Below are 22279 nucleotides of genomic sequence, written 5' to 3' on the forward strand. Positions count from 1 at the left end.
TTAATTTTCTATCAAGCTTAAAGGATAACAAGAAACAATAAGCACTTGAAATATTTGAGAATTTTTAAATTTATTCAGAATCTACTGAGCTTCTAAGATGTACAAAACTTCGAGCACAAAACAAAGATCATTAAGTTATTGGTGCAAGTTTCCAGGTAAACCTGGCCAGCAGCTTTCCCAATTCTTATCAGAATACTAATTCAGAAACAATACCAGATAAATCAATAATCATCAGCAGCAAAAAATACAAGATAGTACATAAAATCACGCTATACTTATAAGCCCGAAATGCCACTCAATAATTTGCGAGATTGGAAATATCTACCTATATTAACGACATTGCTAATGGGAGCAGATTTATTCTTATATTTAATGACTATTTTCTGGATATCTACTATGCGCCATGTTAGGCGTGGGTACACAATGGGAAACAAAACAGATAAAGCCCTTCCCTCATGGTGTGGATAGCATGGTTAAGTTATTAATAACCTGGGATCCAAAGTCAGCCGGTCTAGGTTGTTAACTGTATCATCTTGAACACGTGACTTAACATCCTGGGGCTGCCAGGAAGAGAGCTGAAATTCAGGGCCAGGAAGGGGAGGTATTCCTTTAGGACTTCACCTTATAAATAAGGATAAGCATGAAGGAGACTGGCTTTCACAGGGACTGTAGCCCCAATTCAAATAATTTCCATCCTTGGTGCTAGATAAAGTTGATTTCAGATTGCAAATGCCTACAGGTCCCTGGCATAAAAAATAAATCCTCTCTGAAGAAAACCATCATCATCCTGGGGTCAACTATTCCTACAAGCAATTTTTATGAATATAACGTCTGACGCAAAATGATCAGGAACGAAGTTTAAAATAACTATGTTTACTATTTTCAAGGCAAAAAAAATATATATATATATATATATATATATGAGATTTAGAAATTTCACATATGGGCATTAGATTAGAATTTCAAAGGATGGAGGAAGAAGGGCTCCAAGACTTAAACATAACAGTGAAATTAATAAAACTACCAGCAAAAAAAAAAAAAAAAGATCTTTGTGACTTTGATTGGGGTAGGCAGAGATTTCTTAAAGTGAACAGAAAAGGCACAGACCATAAAAAGCAGTTTCATCAAAATCTAAACCTTCTGCTCATCAAAAACTATCATCACGACATTAAAAAGGAAAGCCACAGAAGGGGAGAAAATATTTCTAATAGATATATCTAACAACAGACTTGTAGCCAGAATATATAAAGCATTGCGACAAGCCAATCATAAAAAGGTAACAACCCAAACTTTTAAAAATAAGAAATAAACTTGGACATTTAATTAAAAAACAATCTATAGGGGAATGTTGGTGGGAACATCAAGGTGTTGCCATCAAGGTGGCAACACAGGTTCTTCCCACCAACATCCCTCCTCACAAGACCAACTAGCGACAACCCATGGATGAGACGCCACTGTGAAAACTCCAGGACCAGGCTGAGCTGAACGGGTGGCTCCATCTGGCCCAGAAGCTAGTCGTCAATTCTGCTTGATTTGGGTCTGAAAAGTTTTAGGGCAACCTACTGACATGTGGGCTCAAAAGAACAATGAGATGGGGTTATTGAAAACTAAGCGATTATATTCCTGACGGTCCTAAGTTATTCGAATGAGATTTGTAGTCACTAGACTACCTCATTTGCTTTTCTTATAAAGCACTGAACGTTCTGAATGAAACATAGCATCTTTCTTAATCCTACTAAAATATGAATGTCTTTTAGATCCGTCTATACTGCATACAATGAAGTAACTACGATGGCCTGAACAGTCCTCTGAGCTTGACTGACCTTTACAGAGGCTCCTCCTGGCTCCAGGTCCTGACCTCCCTTAAAGCAATTTCTTTACAAAACTTCCCATTATACATTCTTTTTCTATCTTTTTGAAATATAGGTAGCCCTTTCTTAAAGCCGCTTTCCTGCTTCACAACCCGAAAATGTCTCTCTCAAGGGCCTGGGAGTCGTTCTTTGATAAGTCATCACCCTGGAGGATGGCGACCCCATCCCAGTCCCTGTGGGAGAGCAGGAGGCCCCACCAGCCGACACAGATGGCCCAAACGCAGAGGAAAGACCTTCAACCTCAGGAAATACCGCAAAGCCTCGGGCGTTCACTCCCCAGGCCGGGCCCACGGTTCAGCGGAGCTGAGCTTGGCCTGGGCTCTGTCCCCTGCTGCCACAGCCGTGCTCAGAGGCTTCCTTGCCTGTTCCGCTTGGTCCCACACACTGTCTGCTCTGTCCCAGGGAAACCAAGGCAAGTCCAGCTACTCGACCCCGCAGCCCTTCCCCTCTATGCTCCGGCGATTGAGAGATTGTAATCGTCCTTTCCTTAGACACGAGGCTCAGCGAAGTCCAGCGACCCACCCTGGGCCTTGGATAGGGGCTGAATGTTTGTGCGCCGCACTCCGCCCCGCGACCCCCCACCCCCTCATCTTGTCTATAAAATGCTGAACCACAACGCGATGGCATGAGGACGCGGGCCTTTGGGGGTGATGGGGTGGGGACCCCACGAGTGGGATCAGCGCCCTCGTGACGCGGGCGGCCGGACACGACTCTGCTGGAGCCGGGTCTGGGCCTCCCCGCCTCCAGGGCTGAGTGAATAAACCTGTTTGCGGACTGGCCGCGCAGCCCCGGCGACCAAGGCGGTCACCCCGATGGCGATGTCGCGGCAGGCCCGCCGGGGCTGGACGCGGATGTCGCCTCCAGCCGCCTCTGGTCTAGGCTGTGGCCCGCGGACCCCGCGGAGCGCCTGCGCGCACGGATGGCTCCTTGCCCGGTTCTGGGTGCGGGGTGCGGGCGTCCGGCTGCGGCGCAGCCAGGGACCTGCGGAGGACGGAGGGCCGGACACTCACCCCTCAGGCCTCGACGCCCCCGGCCGACCGCTGAGGTGGCGCGTGTCCCAGCGCGGGGCCACCTGCCTGCACCCTCGCCAACCGCCCGGGCGCAGGACGCCGCTGGGCGCCACGCGGACCCCAGAGGCGCGACGCCCGGGCGCAGGACGCCAGGGAAGCGCAAGTGTCCACCTTCTCCCAGGGCCCCTCCGGGGGCGCAGGCCCAGGGCATCCTGACCCTCCTGGGCCAGCTCTGTCCCGCAACAAGGTTGCCAAGGCCTGGAACACGCGCCCTCCGCCTCGGCCTCACCCGGCCTGAAGCGCCCTCCTCCCTCTCTGCCGGCGCAGCGTGATGGTTTGGGGGCGGACTCTGGAGTCTGACTTCAAGGGCACACCCCATCTCCTGTGCCGGCTTGCTGGGTGACCTTGGACAAAGCCCTCCACCTCTGAGAGCCTCAATGGGACAGTGAGGCTCATAACATCTACGTACCACAAAAGGTGTGTAATTCAATGAGACGATGCCTTGGCGTAGGAAAATCAATATCCTGTGGCTGTTTTCATTACTAATTTCATATTTGGCCTTAGTTTAGTCTCCCTCCATAAAAACCGTATCTAACCACTCCGGGTCAAAATAATATCTTTTCTTCAAATTATCAAAAGCGTTCGCTTTTCCTACTAGTGATTTGGCAGCCAGGATGTACTGCCTAGCATCCTGGGTTACCTTTCTGCAAACGTGACAGTTTAATTTCCTTCTCTCAAGGATAAGAAAAGACTTGAGTCTAAGTCGTCGTATGCAGTTTGGCTCTCTGTGTGACCGAGGCCGGAACGTCATGTCCTGGGGACTTTTCCTTCTTAAAGGCGAAGGATACCTGAGTTAGTTACCCTAAGAGCCCATTGTGCAGTTAGAGCAATCTATATATAGCCTGGGATCCCGAGCTGGGAGTAGGACGAAGGTTGGGGAGATCCAGATGGAGACAGAATTGAAAGGTGTGTGTGTGTGTGTGTGTGTTTGTTTTAGATAACTTCCTCCTTTTGCCTAAGAGCTCCTAGCAGGAGGCAATAATTTAATAAAAAGGGGGTTTGATTATGACCACACATGCCCCCTCTGAGTGGTTGGATGCCAGTGACGGTGAAGGTTATCTGGGACCATGTGTCTGTTTCTAGGACCACCGGAGCCCACTGCTGCTTGACGTGTGTGACATCGTGGAAGTGACAATCTCGTCAATATTGTGTGCCCTTCCTATGCCAGTTGCTCCAAGTACACAGCTTGAACAAAGCCAGGAGCCAAGGAAATAGTGACTTTCCATGACACGGAAGAGCAGGGGTGTTCTGTGACCCCTGGGAACCTTTTCTGAGGGTCTTTCCAGTGACCTGCTAACATTTAATGATCGCATAAAAAAAAACAGCGGTAACCCACATTGACTGAGCGTTCTGTATGTGCCAGCTACTCTTCTAAACACATGTGTTGACTGTCTTAATACTTAGAACTGCTCTCAGAGGTAATATTATTACCCCCATTTTGCAAACGAGGACACTGAGTCGTAAGGAACTGTGCCCGGCTTACCCAGGTTTATGTCGTTAATAAGGGACGAGGCTGGACTTCGGGCCTGCCCACCCTATGCGAGCGCAGGGCCTGTAGCCTCTCATGACTGTGCTCTGCTGCCTTTCTAACGGCCACTTACTGTGCCTGGCAGAGGAAGTTGATCGCATTCGATTCTGACAACGTCCCTCTGTGGGAGTTTGTATTACACCCCCCACCCAACCTCTGTTGAGGTCCCACAGGCTTAGAGTTAGTAGAGTCACTTTGTGTGAGGTCATGTGGCTAGTTAGTAAAAAACAAAAGACCCAGGAATGTGTGACCGTGGAGCTTGTACTCGGCTGAGCTCTGCGCCCTTCATGCTGGCTCTGACATTGGGCAGTTGACACTTCCTCAGGGACAGTCTCCTCCATTCCACCTGAACCTCCATTGCACCCTCAGACCCTTTCTCCCCTGGATTTCTGCCTCCTCAGGGAACGTAACTGCTCCTTACTCCTGGGAAGAGTCCTTAACTCTTCCCAACCTATACTCATCCAATGGAGATGACATGCGCACTACCTATCAACCGTGGCTTCCCGGGAAGGTGGGACCGGCTCAGCCTTTCCATCCAACTGAATGATGGGGCCTTAGCTCTTTCCTGAATCTGCTCAGTAGCAAGTGAGTCCCTTCCTTGTCTGGAAAATGGGAATACTGATGCCACCTGGTGAGGATCGACTGCGATGACAAACTTACAAACAGGGGAACTGCGCATAGGGTGGTGCTTATGGTCATCAGCCAGGTGTAATTCAGAGTCACCTGGGGAGTTGTGAATACAAGCATGTCTGGGTCCCACCCTGAGAGAGTCAGACTCGGTTAACCTAAGGGTCGTGTCTGAGCATCTGTATCTTCGCAAATCTCCCTAAATGCACGGCGGGAGCTGAGAGCCACGGAGGTAGCAGTTTCGTGGCCCTTGCACAGATGTCGGAGGACTTATTCCTCAAGTTTTGCCTTAATTTGGTATTTTGAGAAGCCCGAGGCAAGAAAAGAAAGTGGGTGATCCTTGAGGGCTCACCATGGGCTAGGTGTTTTCATGTACCCCAGTGCGTTTAATCCTCACCAAAACCCTCTGAATGGCTGGTATCATCTTTGTTTTTACAGGTGAGGGGGATCCAGTGCTTAGAGACAGTGATATTTGTTCAAAGTTGCATTTCTCCTAAGTGGAGGAACTGGATCGAGACCTGACCATCGTGGGTAGGGGTGCTCCTTGCTCCCTGTCTGTCCTTTCCTCCAAGGTCAGGGACGGAAATGTCATAACTACAAAGAGCACAGACACAGTGTCTGCCGTCGCCACTGAGGTAGGATTAGAGCTTGGCCGCGCTGTCAAGGTGAGCTGGTGGGCGGGGTCGGGCGTCAGTGCCTAAGGGAGCCATGAGGAGCTTGTTAGGTCTTCCTTGGGAGACAGCTAGAATGCCATACGCCAAATATGCGAGGTCAGGTGAGCTCGAGGCTGAGAAAACTGAGTGTGGAGTCTGGGAATGCTGGTGGTTCGTGAGGCCTAAGCATGAAGGAAACGTGCTGACCTAGGAGAAGGTCATGTGTGTCAAGGTCTTCTAAATACACAATAGGGAGGGGATAATGTGAAGATTAACTGCATCATCATGTAGGAAGGGAGCAGACTAAGTCCACACCTTGATGAAGTGGTTTTTAAGATTATATCCAGACCCAACTCGGACCGAGATCACGAAGGGGCTCTTTGAGAAATGTTTGCTGGTGGCAAAGACTGTTCTTTTTCAAAATAATTTCCAGCCTGTTGTCTTGACTTACCTTTGCGTTTCGGTGAGGAAGGCAGAGCGAGCATTACTGGCCTCACACAGTGTACAAAGAAGCAGAGACTGAGGTTTCTCGAAGTCGCAGACCAGGTGGCTGTGAGGTCTTCTGAGGCTGCCTGGTCTTCTCGTCCCAGATCAGCGGTTTCCAGCCCAAGCGACACGCAGCAGCAGCATCACCTGCGGAATTTTTTTTAAAAAAATTCAGATTCCCAAAACCATTGAAGGTGAGACCCAAGAACCTAGTTTTTTGTTTGTTTGTTTGTTTGTTTGTATTTATTTTTGATCACCTCTGGTTGATTCTGATGATCAATCAGGTTTGGGAACCAAAGCGTTCCAGCTGCATGCGTCAGTTACGCACGGCTTTGCTTCGTTGATTAAAAACCTGCCCTCCCAGAAGAGGGGAGGCTCGCTGGGCTGGAGGGCCCGAGTGCGGGCCGAAACCACACAACGCTTTTCCCAGGGGCTCAGATGGGTTATTCTCTAGGGAACGAAGGGTCCGTCTTACTTTTGCCCTGTAAGGGGAGAGTGTTTTCTTCCTCACCGCTTCAGGGCTTTTAGGAGGAAGAAGAGAAATACAGAAAGTTCTCGGGTCTGACAGACACTGTAACTTCTTTATATTTGGGCTGCACAGAGCCTGAGCTGGGGACTCTGACAGGCTTCCTCAAGGTGACAATATATATCAGGATTTATCCCCGGCTTGCATTTATTTATTCGACAAATATTGGAGTGCCCATCAGATGCTCAGCATGGGGCATAGAATGGTGCGAAAACCAGACACAGCGCCTGCTGTCACGGAGCTCAGAGTCCATTCAGGGAGACAGATATTAACCCAAAGATCACGCCGATAAATGTGAAACTGCAACCCCGACAAGTGCATTGAATGAAGGTGGGGGGGGGCAAACGCCCTGCGTGCAAAAGAGGGGGTCTCAGTCTGGGCTGTGGGATTTGGGAAGGCTTCTCCTGTGTAAGGGACATCTGAGCTGAGATTTGAAGGCTCGTAAGAGTTACGCATGAAGGGCAGACGGGGAATTATCGCAGGCAGAGGAAAGAACCTGTGCAGAGGCCCTGTGGTTCGCATGTGCTTGGGAAGATGCGGGGGGGCTCGTGTGGCTGGAGGAGCGGAAGGAACGTGGCGTCAGAGGGCTGGAGAGATGGCAGAGCCAGACGGGAGGACCACGTAAGGTCTTCATGAACGTAAATAAAACACAGACTTTGCAACTCTTCGTTTAAGTGATAAAGCTAGGAGATTCGTATATATATATTTTTAACTATCTGCATGCTTATGGGAAAAAAACACTAATCACGTTATGATTTAATAAATCATACGTGTTATACCATCTGTGAAGAAATATTAATTATTACATTATTACCAGGGCAACAAATTATCAAGTCAGGCAACCCATCAAGATTAGACATTTAGTTTCAGAGGCTGAAGGTTACTTTCACAGAGCACTGTAACAATTTCTGAAGCTCAAGGGTACTTCTAAGAATAGACTGATACTAATTGAGAAGAGCAAAAAAAATAATTGATTTAGTTAAGGAAAGTACCACTTAATTCTCATTACTGGAGGAGTGCATAAGATTCCTAGTCTTGTGGATATTGTCCTTTTGGAAACTTTTCAAATCAGATTCTTTGAACTATAGTTTATGGCACAGAATGTTCTCTCTCCTTTAGCTTATAGGAGAGATGAGTATCTGGTGATATTTATGAGACTCCTTTTGCTAGTTATTGATAATTACGAAGACTCTCACTTTTAAGGTCACACCCAGTAATTTAGCATTGAGTAATTCAGTAATTTAGCGCCCATGATGTGGCAAGCCGAGTACTAAAACCTGTGACCCAGAAATAAACTTGAAGTCATTGCTCCCATTTACTTGAATCGTGGAGAGAAAAAAAGTTAATAAACAGACTGATGGATTTAGTCTTAATCAAGTATAATTAAGTGCCGTGATAAACAATAAGGCAGAGAGGGAGAGAGAGAAATTAATAGCGACTAGGGTGACCGGGAGATCGAGAAAGGACTGAAGGGTGACGTGATGTTTGATCACACAGCTGAATGAAAGACCCAGCACGTTCTGGAGAAACGATTTTCTGAACGGGTCAGGAAAAAAGGACTATTTCCTCCTCCTGGTGATGTAGGTTATAAAAACAACACCGGCCTGTCATCCCAAGAAGCCTTCACCTACCAAAAAAACATGATACTTTGCATATCACTCAACAAATACTCAGACCTGAGACTTAACTTTCCAGATACATTATCTTATTGTGAGAGAACAGTCGGCTAACTTCAAGAGGTTTTACAGAAGGAACGAGGTGCGAAGGGACCCTCTTCTGTCCACGTAGATTCTGTACTCACCGGGGGAGACTGGCTCGGAGTCCAGACAGAGGCCGGTGTCCCTGGAGCTGCAGGCTGCCGCCCTCGGCTAGAAAAGGCAGTGACCGGTCCCCCTGTGATGGCGGAGAGCAGAAGACCCAATCGGTGGATCAGGCAGAAGAGATGTCCCGTCTCACCACGGGATTCGAGAGATTCCTGAATCTTTCTACAAAAACACAAGCGGGCTTATTCATCCCCTCAGATCCTGCTGGTAGAAAAAAAAACCTTAATACGTTTGTGTGTGAGGAGTCGTGTTCGATGCTTCTCTCAACATTTTAAATGTTTCCTTTCTCACCCACAATTTCAACATGAATATATTCTGTAGAAACAGACTTTCCTGTGTGCCAAGTTTTCAAACATCATTCAGACACTGTTTAATGTTCAACAGAAGAATATCCACAATGTCTGTTAACAACTCTATAGAATACATCACCTGGCCTTAAAAACTTAGTGTTTTGTCCATTTACATTTCAAGTAACTATCAGTAAATTTCAGGTTATTTCAGCCACCTTCTCATTTCCCTATGCTTTGTCCTAACATCTCAATGGCCCTATCCACTCTTGATTGACTTCCTCGGAGCCTTCTCCTGAATTTTCAACCCTCCCTTGAATTTTCCGGTGGTGTTCAGCCTGTGCTTTTTGGGGGACACTTACTCTCGAACTGTCTTCTGGTTTTGTAACCCAGCCTCTAGCTGCATTCACACTCGTCCTAATTTCTTATGTCCTTAATTTGAGTTCTTGACTTTAAGAACATGATTAATAGCTTTAAGAAAAATATACAAGAGCGGTTTCCCAACTAATGAAAGGAATTTTTTTTTTTTCTGAAAAGACAAGAACATTTAAAACAGGAGGAAAAACACTCGGCTCATATCAAAACCTATCAGAAGCTACTGTTTACCCAAATTCACCAGCGAGAGAGACGGGCCCAAAAACCAGAGAGGGAGATGAGATTTGCTTTATACACCTGGTAAAGTACGTCGAGCTGGAAGATGTAAAGAATCTAGTCAAATAAAATGTATGTACTGAAAACCCATTAGAAAAATGGATAAAAACAAAACAAAACAAATCTCTGAATAGACACTATGCAAAAAGGGATAAACACACGGTCCATGAAAATGTAAAAGAAAACGTTTAACCTCTTCCGCTTCAGGGAAATGCTGATAACATCACGAGATGCTTGCATGGACCACGGCTGTGGGGCAGTCGGCATCCGGGGACCGCCGGTGGGAGCGTCAATTAGCAGCATCCGTTTGGTCATTGACTAGTTAGTTATTGGCTTATTCGCAACACCATTGGCAGCGGCTGTAATGTGTACACACTCGGCCCGCTGCCTGACACCGACGACCCTAACAGGATCGTGCACGGCCACCACAAACAGAGGCGCTCCGGAGTGGCCACTGCATCTGGAGGGGACACAGCTCCGTGCTGGAAACTGACCCGGTTCTCATCAGCGGGGAAGGGACAAATTCCATGCTCGGTGCACTCACTGGGACCCCACAGAGCAGTCAGAACTCATGAATGAGAACAGACGTGAAACTAAGGAGTCACCCTACAAACCTGACGTTCACCCCTCCCTGGATAGTGAATATCGGGTGGTGCCTCCCACGCGTGCGAAACACAGAAGCTGGCAAAACTTCTCCGTGGCCCCATCGGGCGCTTTGGGCAGCTGGAGCGGGATGGTGGGAGGAAGCCACGTGCTGCCCCGTGACTTCCGAGCTGGCACACGCGTGTGTTGAGTTCACGAGAGTTCAGTGTGCTGTGTCCTACCTGTGCTTTTCCCTACAGACATTACAGCTCAATATTGATTTAGAAATGAGGCTGAAGCATAAACACATAGTGTGATCTGGCCCGTGTCGGCCGGCAAACAGTGTGTGAAGCGTAGAGGAACAGAGTCATCCTCGCAACAGAATTACAGATTGGTTAAAAACACACAATTATATACATTCAAATTAGGGATACGGATAGAAAAGTTTTAGGTAACTACACACTGGAAAATGTATTAAAGATTGGAAGGAATAAATAAAGTAGGAGGATTGAAAAATGGATTTTGCATTTGCTTATATGTAATAGGCTTTCTGAAATACCTAATGGACTGTGGACTTCTTTCTATTGAGTTATAAACCATGCAACAAATCGCTGAAAAACGGTGCATTTTCAGCGTTCACTTCTATAATAACTTGCAATTTAAAAGCTGATTTTCAACATTTTTCACTTTTAGAGGTGACATAAATGCGTTCAGTGATACATTTTGGGTGCCATACCCCTTTTTTTTTTTTAATATTTTAAAATTAAACTCAGAGATTCCACACAGAAGAGCAAAACAAACAAAGCAAACACTCATAGCTGCAGAGAACACGCTGAGGGTTGCCCGATGGGAGGGGGCTGGGGGCTGGGTGACAAAAGGCAAAGGGGTTAAGAAGCACAAATTGGCAGTTACAAAACAGACGTGGGATGTGGAGGCACAGGGAACGGCCAATGACCCCGTCACAACGGTGTGGTGCCCGGCAGCTGCGAGACTCATCAGAGATCGGGTTGCAAACTGTATGCAGAGGTCCGACCTCGGCTGCACACCCGGACCTGACAGACTGCGGAACATCAACCATGCCGAACAGAAAACAAGCCGAGAGAAACTCAAGGCCAATCATGCAAAGATTCATTCACAAAGATTGCAAAGAAATCGTTATTTGATGTCGGGAGCCCCCGTGAGTTACTGCGGGAGCAGCCTGGCCTGTGGCTCGTGGAATGATCCTGGAAGGTTACGTCATCGCTTGATGACCTCTCCCACGCGTGCTGCTAATATTGCGGGGTCTCCACTCGTGGCCAGGATGAATCACGCCACACAATGCAAACATTTTCTGTTAAGGATACAGACAAAAATGCCACGAACGTGATTATTCCCTCCTCAGCTTCAGATATACTGAGGACCGCTTAACGTTTACGGCACGAACGAAACTCCTTAATCACACACGTCTGGGTAGCGCTTGTCTGTTCCACTACACAGCATTGGGACATAGCTCTTCACGGAGAAACCCCAAGAAATAAGAGGTACCATGAGGGGAGGGAGAATTTTGAGAAGGCTCTTCTTCGATCCAGGCAGCTAAAGCAGAGGCGCTGGGGCGAACCCTGCCCAAGAGGCACCTCATGAAGGGAAAAGGTGAGGGTGGAGAGGACTATATAAAGATTGATAACCTCTAAGAACTCGCGTGCTGGCATAGCGTGGTGACAACGGATACTACTGGACATGAAATTTACAGGCCAGCCCATATGAGGGTTTGCTCCTCCGCTTTGCGCTCTCTCCGAGAAAAGCCTACTTGGCTCTGAGTTCCCGTTGTTACGAGGCCATTCTACAAGTGCCTCGTCTTCCAAGCAGCATTTGGTGCGTCCGATACCGGCAATGACACCCTTAAGCAAGATGAAGTCAAATTGCTCATCTAACATCCGTGATCTCGGTGGCTCAGCCTGGCAGGTCACCTAATGTCGGCTCCTGGCACGGGCGTGGAGGTAGCTGGTCTCTCTGAGGCCTGTCCTGCCTGGAGCTAGATGACCTCTAAGGAGCTGCTGGGCAGCTGGAAATTGCTCGAAGGTTAGACAGATTCAGTTACCTGTGTAGAAACTGAATAAAGCGAAGACGGAAATGCAAATCCATTCTCTCCTTCCGCCAGCCTCTCTCTGCCACGCGCCCGCCCAATCGCCTGCCTGATGAACAAAGAGTTGGGGGTTCAGAGATATTTCTAGAAGAAGCATGGCTAGTTCCGCGGGCCTTCTTGTTTAGGCTGGTTTGCAAATGGACTAGGGTGGCGGGTGGACCCCGGCCCGTGCTCTGGGCCCTGTTCCTCTATCAAGTTGCCTGCAGGAGGCTGAGCCCCCCCAGCACCATCTGCAAGGCCTGCAGCAGAGGCGGCCTGGGGTGCTCGTCCCCAAAGACAGTGTTCTCTGTTGTCTCTGGGTTTGGTGCCGCACAGTGTCTTGTAGCTCTGAGCGAAGGACAGTGGTCAGGTTGGGGACGCCTCTCTCTGTTGTCAAAAAAAGCCGCTGTGGAAGGGAAGGTCGAGAGGAGCATTTCTGGATCATTCTGACCTCTTCTCAGGCCGATTTGGGAGCGACAGCCGAGGCATCTGGATGTGGATGCCCTTTAAACTCTGTGCCCGGCTGTCCTCACAAAGTCTCCTGCTCCCTGTCCCCGCCTCCTGCTTACGGGACACGAGAAAAACCTCATTAGAACTTGAAGGTCAATGACAGAGGGCCGCACGCCGGAGGAGACGTAAGCTGCAGAAATCGATTCTGAGAGACCTGAGCGTGATTTCCTCACATAGAAAGTCGACCTCCCTGAGGTGTCCCGGCTTAGCAAACACGTTAAAAGTTGTAAAAACAATTTCCCCAAACTACAACTTCTAAACTCCTGCATCACACGGACAAATGCCTCCATCACAAAGTATACGTTTCCTTTTTAACTATGATAACTGAGAAGTGATTTAACAAAAGAGAAATCTGTAACAAATATTAAGCCTTTGCTTTGATTAGCCAAAGAGACATGGAATGAATGTGCGTTTGCCACCTATGCTTCACTCGAAGACTCCCTAGTCTGTGCACCCTCGCTCTGCATTTTGAATTTTCATTGTTTTCAAAGCCTCCTTTCGTGGCATCTTCCTGCTCTCTGGTTGAGATTCCCACACGAGGCAATTTGCAGCGCCACCACCAGGTGGCAGCATCCCCCCAGTCGAGGCTGAGCTTCCAGGTGGAGACAACCCCAGGTGGCTCTGTAACCTCAACAGCTTTGAACGAATGGGGTGGAGCCAGGGCGAAGCGCACACAGTCCCCGAGAACCGAAGGGAGAAACACTCACAACAGACAGAAGCTACGCCAACGCCTCCGAGTCTCGTTTCTGCCCACATCAGCACGACAGGTCAGGAGATGTGCACTGAGCAGAGAGGGGTAAAGGCCAGAAGTTCCTTTGGGGTGGTGAGAAGCTAGCAGGTTACCTGTGCAGATGGCCCTCACTTCCCCTGGGGGAGGCTCCGGGCCAGCTCACTCCAGTGGCTTCTGTCTAGAACTGTGGCAAAGCTGACCCTGCCTGGCCACTTCCTGCTGGAATGAGTTTATTCCTGACCACCCTCTCCCCGACCTCAAGGGCCCTCCAGCTCACATCTGTTGATTCATGCCTTGCCAACCAACTAATGTCTTTCCTTATCTCTGTAGCTGTGTAGGAATAACAAGACTGTCTAAAATTGCCTGTTATGTTACAATCCGGGTTCAGCCTTTGGAGAGGAATCCGCTGAGCAGGTGCCGGCATCAGTAAGTGCTGCTCCCTGCTTGTAGCCTAGGAGTCCCGTCTCTCCGTTCGAGAATCCAACAACAGGACGATCGCTGGATGTTGCCAAGGTTTGCTCCCTGCACCTTGCACTCAGTGTGAGGCCAGACTTGATGCTTCATCAGAACCTTCAAGGGAGGACAAGGGAGGACAGGGATGTCACACCACTGTGACCTGGAGCTACCTGCTAGCCCTTAGGGGTGACGAGCACTTTCACTGGCCTGGTTCCTTTGTTGCTGTAAGGGGCCGTTTGTGCCGTGTGATTGCAAAGTCAGCCTTGACTCTCTGACCGACCAATGTCACAGCTGCCCATCCTGTCCCCACAGCACCTGCTCCCTTCCTCCCAGAGCTCGCCGGGCTCTCGAAGCAGAGAGGTAAGAAGGCCACCCCGAGATGGGGCGCTGCTGCCACCACGGATGGCCTTGTGTCCGTGTCCGCAGTCACGTGCAAGGTCCCCTGACGTGTATGTTAAGATTGCTTTGTACCGAGTCTGTGCCTTGACTCTTCCTGTTTCCACTCCTGGCACGTAGTAAATGCTCAGTAATTTTTGTTGACCAAACGAGTGTGTGAACAGGATGTGCAGAGTGTGACTGACTATGTGACGAGTTCTGTGACGCAGGAAGGAGTGAAACTCTGAGGGTGCAGGGAAGAGGGCGGAGGTGGGCGGCACAGCAGGGGACATGCTCGGGCAGAACCGGGTTCGGGGCAGGGCGGGCACGGAGATGGGGCGAGCACGGGACCGTGCAGCTGCAGATCCCGGCACGCTGGCAGGCGCGGGGTGGCCTCCTGGGGCCGGACGTCTCAGCTCCGTCGACATTTACTGAGGACCTGCCGCGTGCCTGCGGAGGCGCCGTGGACCCAGAGAGGAGACCCAGTCCGATTCCGGTGGGACGAGGGAATGACCCAGAGGACACCGATTATCACAGCTCAGTGCAAAATACCCCGGTTGCTCCAGCAGGGTGCGTGCCAGCATTCTGGGGGCTCCGGAGGGGTTGAGAGCATGAGCATGTCCGATGCAGGATCAAATGCAGAGCTTCCCAGCGCAGTTAAGTAAGCCATGAGCTTCAATTATCCAGTTTTCCAATTATCCAATTAACCAATTATTTAAACAATTATCTAATTATCCAATTATCCAATCATCCAATTATCCAATCATCCAATTATCTCATTCACTGATTATATAATTATCCAATTATCTAATTATCCTATCATTCAATGACCTATTAACCAATTTATCCAATTAACTGATTATATAATTATCCAATTTTCCAATTAACCAATTATTTAATTATCTAATTATCCATTATCCAATTAACCAATTATCCAATTAACAATTATCCAATTAACCGATTATACAATTATCCATCAACTAATTATCCAATTAACCAATTATCCAATTAACTAATTATCCATCCAATTAACTGATTATCCAATTATCCAATCAACCAATTATCCAATCAACCAGTTATCCAATTAACCATTGCACATTAACCAATTATTCAATTAGATAAATAGGCGGAGACTCAGAGTCATAGAGACTAGAGGTGGGACAGACCCAGAGATACTGAGACTCAGGGGGAGACTCAGTCCTAGAAGCTGGAGCAGGGGAAGCGACACAGACACAGAGAATCCAAGATGCGACTCAGCGGGGAGAGACTCGGAGGTGACAGCGACGGCGAGAGAAAGCCTCGCAAAGCGGTAACGAAGACCTTGCGGCCGACCCGCGGAGGATCCGCGTTTCCTTATTTCCACAGGGAAGAGTGTGAAAATCTGTCTTTGGACAAAACTCTCAACGGGGAGGCATCCGCATCCACGACGCAAGACGACGATCCCAGAAACACCAGGCACGGACACGCCTTCATCGTGCCTTCTGGAAAACATCTCCTCTGGATGATAGAAACGAGACGCGTCATAAAGACGCCGGGCATGTGGCCCGGGAGCCTCTCTGTTGGAGAAGAGAGTTGACTATACGGAAAGCGGAGAGATGGCGTGACCTGTGGTGTCGGGTCGGAACCGAAGGTGTCGAGGTTTTCGCACGAATGTGTGCGTAGATTTATGTGTACGTGCACATAAATGTAAGAACGTAGATACGTAGAGAAGTTTAAATGCGTGTGCCCACAGACATGTTTTCACATAGATTGTACATGTGAATATACAAACTTCTATATACATTATATATGTAAATTGCTATGTATATGGGTATCTGTGCGTACCTACACGTGCATATATTTCCTCCTTTTTAAGGAGAAAACCTAGAAAGAAACGACTCCTGGTGTTGATGCACGCACCTACCACTTAGGCATGGTTTATACAGACCACCGAAAAGGAGGCCGCGGTTCTCGGAAGAGAAGGTGCGAGATGAATCTGGAACCGTTGCCTGAGCCAGAAAGTGGGAAGATGCTCATGAAAGCGAGGACAGCGACCACCAGGACGTGGAGGTCGGACGCCGAGGCTCCCTGCTGCCTTCTTCCCCGGTGCGTCCCTCCCCTTGAGGGGCGGCAGATGGCGAACGAGTAGACAGACGGATGTGCTGGACAGTTCCAGCTAAAGGTGAGTTCTGTGAAGGAGACGAGACGCGCCCCCGTCTGAGGGATGGGCCTGTGGGGCCCGTGTCGTGCTGCGGGTCGGGGGAAGCGGGGCTAGGAGGTGGCTGAGCGGGTGGGTGAGAGATGCGGGGGGCTGTACGGACAGTGAGCCGGTTTCTGAAAGGAACTGGGGCATCAAGAGAAACCAGTTCTTGGTGAAAAGCACGAGAGCTGAATCTTCAGCAAGACAGACACGATTTCTTTTTTCCCGCAGGAGACAGCCCGCGGATCAGCTGGCCCCTCGACTCGCGCGGGACGGATCAAGGTGACTTCCGGGCTGCGGTCTCCCCTGGAGCTCGGCGTCCCCTCCCAGGCTCACGTGGTCACGGCGATTTCCTTACGCTGTAGGACGAAGGTGCCGAATCTCTCCCCGGGAGGGGCCGACTCGACTCGGGGTCAAGACGTCTCTTGTATTTTCCTGGCCCGAGGACAAAATCACTTGATGGGTTCACAGAGGTGTCAACGAGATCTAAGAAAACTGTCATAAGTGCAGTCGACCGGTCGACCGGCCAACACCAACGACAGGTTTTACTCACTTTACGGCTTGGCCGAGAGGCAGGCCTGCTTCCAGCCCCCCGCCCCCCACTTCCCGCAGCCTGCCCTGCACCCGCCCAGCCAGTGTCTGACCTCGGCCAGTGCCAGCTCCGCTGGAGCAAGGCCCCGATCAGCGCCTCCCCTCGCTGCCTGGCCCACCGCCACCTGCCCGAGTGGCCTCACACGGTCCTTTGAAAAACATGGGGGAACAGAGCCAGGAGAAGAGGTGGCCTGACGAAGCTGGGGTTTTCCCCACCGGCTTATGATTTATCCGTGAGCTTCGTCAGTTACTCTTTTGTTCTGTAGAACTCCCCCGACAAACGGCCTTGGACGTGGGCGTTTTTACAGCACTCTCTGAAAAATTCGAGTAAGCGGGGGCAGTGGGAGAGGGCGCAGGGACCAAAAACAGGACAGCATCCGATGCTGCCTTCTTTCGTGTCGGGCTTTCTAGCGCTTTCCAAAGCCTGGCTGGCATGAGCTGGATCCAGCAAACCCATGTGTTTCGTTTGGACCCCAGAGTGTTCTAAAAATCAAGAAAGAACGCATGCAGATAGTTTCAAAAATGGGAATCACCAGCAGTAGACCTGCCTTCTCACGGGCATCAACTAGCTGGAACTGAACAATGCCCGTCCCCGTTAGGCTCTGCTTTCCTGTGCGTGCCCGGGTCGCCACCATCCCCAGCCCAGCCCCGCTGACCAGCTTGCAGGTGGTTCCCTGCAGCCTCTGCGTGATCCCGTGCGCCGCTGCCGGGTTTCACGGTGGTGGTTCTGGGCTCTGCAAAGGACGTGAAAGCTCGGGGCCAGGATGGAGCTGGTTTTCTTTTGGTTGGCTTTTCTCCAAGCCCCTGACACTGGGCTCTTTGGTCACAGTTGAGAGAGAAGGGGGAATGGGAGTGACTGAACGAATGGCAAGGAGGTGACAGAAGCCGGAGGGGCGTGGGGCACGGAGGAGCTGCAAGCGATGTCTCTGCTCCGGGAAGAGGCGTGAAAGGCATGATGCTCTCCGAGCTGTATGTGCACGTGTTCGGGACATGACCTTGGCAAGCGCCTGCAGGCCTTCGAGCCTCAGCTGGTGCCTCTTTAAATGGGGATCAGACCTGACGTGTACTGGTGGGGGCTACCGATAATACGTGTGAAGCATCCCATGGACAGTAAGTCCCAACAGATGCATGCTACGTTGCCTCGAAATCTTTTAGGAATGAGATGAGAAATGAAGTGGAAAAGGGAAAATGGCAGGACGGGGCTGTCCTAGAAGCGAGTGACGTTGGGAGCTGGGGGCCAGCCGTAGCCTGGAAACGCTCCCCACGCGGCCCCTGCGCAGGACCGGGCTGGGCCACTGTCTGGCTTTCTTCTTCTTTTGTAACCAGGGCGAAGAGGCATGGAGGGGGCTGCCACCGTGAGTGTTGAGATAAGAACACGCCCATGTCCTCAGGGACACAGTGCCCTGGCAGGACATTCCCCCGGCCACAGACTTGGATCTCTGCGTTCACGGTATCACAGAGGCCGATGGTACCCCCCAAAAGCATTCGAGCAGGAAGCATCCTCCTGACATCATCCCGTGTACCAATGGTCTATTTACCAGATTTACTCCTCATCCAATCCAGGGATGCCCTCCCTGCCCTAGCAGACACGGGCTACATGGCCCGGGTCGGCGTGTGTTCATGTCCCAGGCTGAGATCTTCGCTGAGCTGGGAGGAGTGAGGGGAGAGAAGCCAGCCCGCTGTGAGAAGACCGTGTGTTCAAGTCTTCAGGTCACGGCCACCGCCCCCAAGGCACACGTCCCACCAGAGCCTGAGGCAGGTCCGCTCGTCACCAGTGGGAAGACAAATGAGTCACCAGGCTCCGGGGCTGAGTCACGGTGACATCCATCATTCGAGTCAATTATTTACGTGTCTCGACGCAGTGGTTAAGCACGTGAACTCTGGACCTGGGCAGTCCTGGGTCGGATTCCCTTCTCCGCCACTCCCTGGACATGCATCCTTGGGCAAGCGACCTCACGCCTTCTCCACCACCTGTTACCTCCAGTTTTTGTAAATAATAAAGGAGATGCTCTTGCGAAACGATTTGCATATGGCCAGTGTGAGGAGTCTGTCACTTAGACTTAGATCTCAGTGGAACTCAGGAGCAGACATCCTCCAGAGGTGGGGGTGGGGGGTGGAGGGTGGAGGGTAAAAATATTCGAAGATGGGGAGCTTAAGGGAAATGGCTGGGAGACCCAAGGTGAGGGAGGCCCAGACAGGAAGTGCAGCCCGAGACCTCTTTTTCCTTCCTTCCCTACCCTCTGGCTTGCCGATTGGAGCAGGGCTTCCGCGGGGAACCCCATTACCAGTTAATTTGGTAGAGGCGGAAGTCCTCCAAAGGATGGGCTCGGTCTGGCCCCTGAGTCCAGCCCTCCCGCCCCCAGACCTAAGGACGTGGACATGCACGACCGCAGAGCTGACATATCTGAAATAATGAATACTTCCCAACTGGCTGGTCGATAAGCCGCTGCCCCTCAGGCACACCCTCTGTCTCTCTCTAAAGATCTTCCATATTTCTGATGACCGAGCCCCCAGATTGCCACTCAGCACTTGTGCCGGTTGGTCAATATCCATGCCTTGCTGGCTGGTAAATATTCTTTAAATCTCTCATGCACAGAGAGACAGGCCAAGGCAGTATAAACTTGCCCCGAAGCCTGGTTCAAAGACGTCCCACTGGTCTAATCGTGTGTGAGAGTCACCGCGTCCAGAGCAGGTCAGAGGTCAGCCAAGCCCTTCAGGAGACAGACTCTGCGGAAAGCCGCTCGACCCTTCTGAGCGGTTTTTGCTTTCTCACTTTGGGGTGGTTTTGGCGGCGTAACCCTCCACCTGGCAGACACACGTCGAGCACCTGATGTGTGTCAGGCTCTGTACTGGGGCCAGCGGCAGCTACAAAAATGAATAAAAACCGGGCCCGGCCCTTGGAAAACAGACACCCATCCCAGGCCAAGGCAGGCGGCCTCGGCGGCAGGACTCAGCGGGGCGGCTGGAGCCTGCAGCTGGGCCTGGAGCGGCCCGGCCCACCACCTGGTTTCGTAGGAGTGGTTTTGACATTTTCAAATGTTTGGGGAGGAAAAACAAAAGGACGATAAGATTTCATGGCACACGAGCCGTATATGAAACACGAACTTCAGCGTCCACCAAGGAGGTTCGCGGGGAATCCGGCCGGGCTCCCTGGTCCGTGTATCGTCCACGCCGCTCCTGCGTTTCAATGGCAGAATCAAGCGGTCGCAATGGAGGCTACGTGGCCCCTGAGGCCCTAAAATATTTACCACCTGGCCCTTCGCAGAAGGTTTTCTGACCCCGAACTAAACTTCGAAGGACACTTAAACTTTGTGTGGAGGCGTTTCTCGCTTAGGATTATGTTCCCTGCCTTGCTCTGCCCTTCGGGGACTGCCATGCCCGAGCTCACCTGGGTGTCAGCCCTTGGGACCTGGATGGGCCGAAGCATGGGTGGCATCTCAGGAACCCGCCAGTCCCAGGGCCTGGGCGTTTTCAGGAAAAGTTGTTCCAACAACAACAAAAATGAACCGAATTTCTGTCCATTCCAGGAATGGCAGGACAGGACACGGCTGCAGCTAACCCAGGGTCCCCTGGCAAATAAAACGAAGGGACTTTGTTTTCAGGCGGCTGCTCCAGCTCAAGGGGTGTTGCTGCCGGTGTTCTCAGGATTTCTGGGTCACGGGAAGGAGCCTCGTCCCCAGGGAACTGTAGTCTTGCGCTTAGCACGCCTTGCCGTCGATCACCAGACCCCCACTGGTGTAGTAGTTGCAAAGCCAAGCCAGGGGCCACGCTGTGTCACGCCTTGTCACACCCGATTACGGCGGCAAGCCCTCCCCCTGCGTTCCACTAGCTTCTGGGACTCCTGGAAACAGAGCGTGTGTCAGTCCGCGGTTCTTGTTCCCAGAGCTTCCATCCCTCCCCGCAAGCAGAGCGAGGAGATGGCGCATTCCCACTCACGCCCGGGGGCCTCCGACGGCTACATGCTGCTCTTTAAATCGAAGGACCATTGGAGGACCGTAAAGGGCACCAGCTTGAAGTGGTTTTTAGGGTCTTCGCCGAGTTGTGCCACCATCGCGTGTCTCATTCCAGACCATTTTCATCACCCCGAAAGGAAAACGGACACCCATTAGCAGTCAGCCCCTTCCCCCCTTCCTCCCAGCCCCTGGCAACCACTATCTACCTTCCATCTTTACGGATTTGCCCTCCAGGACATTTTAGAGACGCGGCGTCGTACCTTATGGAGCCTCCTGCATCTGGCTTCTTATAAGGAAAGTTTCAAGGAACAGCGGAGCTTCTATATCGTTCGAGACTTTTTTGGTCACAAGTGGTGGAGACCACAACTCAAACTACCTTAAGCTGAACGAGCGAATGAGTGAGAAATGGGATCTAGCGGCTCTTGTAATTACGAAGTACATGGGTAATCGGTTCGGGCCGCAGCTGCACCCAAGGGCTCCCACTGTCAGAGGGACTCAACCCTGCCCCCTCCACCCCTCGGCTGTGTTCTTCAGCGTTGGCCCCAAGATCAAGCAGGCACCCCCTCGGTAGTGGCAGGGTGGTGGCCAGCGGCTCCTGAATCCTAGTCTGTCCTCTCCGGCAACCCAAGCAGAAATACAGATTGTCTTCCTCGACAGTTAGAAGTCCCAGAACTGAGACTCACGGGACCATCATGAGCCCGTGCCTGTGCCTCACGTCGTGGCCATGGAGACCGGATACCCCAGCACGGGCTTCCATCGTGGCGAGCAGCACCTGGCTTTTCTGGCAGTGGGGGAGTTCCCAGGAGCGGGGACCCTTCAACTCGCCCCATTGGCTCCATGACATATGAGACCCAAGCTAATTCTGTTTTGGTCACACACTTGGAGCCAGTCTTCATGATAATGGCACACAAAGTATGTAACCTTTAACTGGCCCAACTGGAGATGTTCGGGCATTGGCAGAGAAGCCTGTGGGGTCTGCGAGCTGGAATAACCTAATTAAAAAGACACAACTGTTCAAAAACATTCAACATAACTTCTAAGAACCATGCTGGGCTCACAGAGGTTTACATCATTCACTGTGATTACATGAAGGGGTCACGTGTGTGCCCTTCTTTTCAACCAGCTCAGAATTCTCTGTACCGCCTCACGCGGCCTCTTGTTTGCTAGAATACATCGCCGGGCTTTCTACACTGCTTTTACCTGCGAAGATGGAGTACGAAGCTCTCCTGGAGAGCATCCTTCTTGTGAGCAGCAGTGCTTCCCTCGTGGCTTCTACTTCT

At 50.7% G+C, this 22279-nt stretch overlaps 1 protein-coding gene and 1 long non-coding RNA gene across 2 annotated transcripts in view; one reads left to right on the top strand and one right to left on the bottom strand.

Moving 5' to 3' along the window:
- The window catches only part of LOC120584558 (ATP-binding cassette sub-family A member 3-like), a 102625-nt gene extending 89095 nt beyond the window's left edge, over positions 1-13530 (bottom strand). Inside the window, exons 1-4 of the mRNA XM_039840264.1 lie at positions 13423-13530; positions 11291-11434; positions 8563-8654; positions 6201-6382 (exon numbers count right to left, since the gene is read on the bottom strand). The gene's annotated coding sequence lies outside the window, so the exon portion shown is untranslated. The remainder of the gene's footprint in view (positions 1-6200; positions 6383-8562; positions 8655-11290; positions 11435-13422) is intronic.
- A 2334-nt stretch (positions 13531-15864) lies between these two features.
- On the top strand, positions 15865-16985 carry LOC120584560 (uncharacterized). The gene is made up of 3 exons (XR_005648068.1): positions 15865-15930; positions 16132-16437; positions 16821-16985. It is a non-coding gene; the product is annotated as an uncharacterized LOC120584560 (long non-coding RNA).
- Positions 16986-22279: the final 5294 nt, after the last annotated feature.

This window comes from Pteropus medius, unplaced genomic scaffold (genome assembly GCF_902729225.1).
Source record: "Pteropus medius unplaced genomic scaffold, Ma_sr-lr_union100, whole genome shotgun sequence".
In the NCBI taxonomy this organism is placed as follows: Eukaryota; Metazoa; Chordata; class Mammalia; order Chiroptera; family Pteropodidae; genus Pteropus; species Pteropus medius.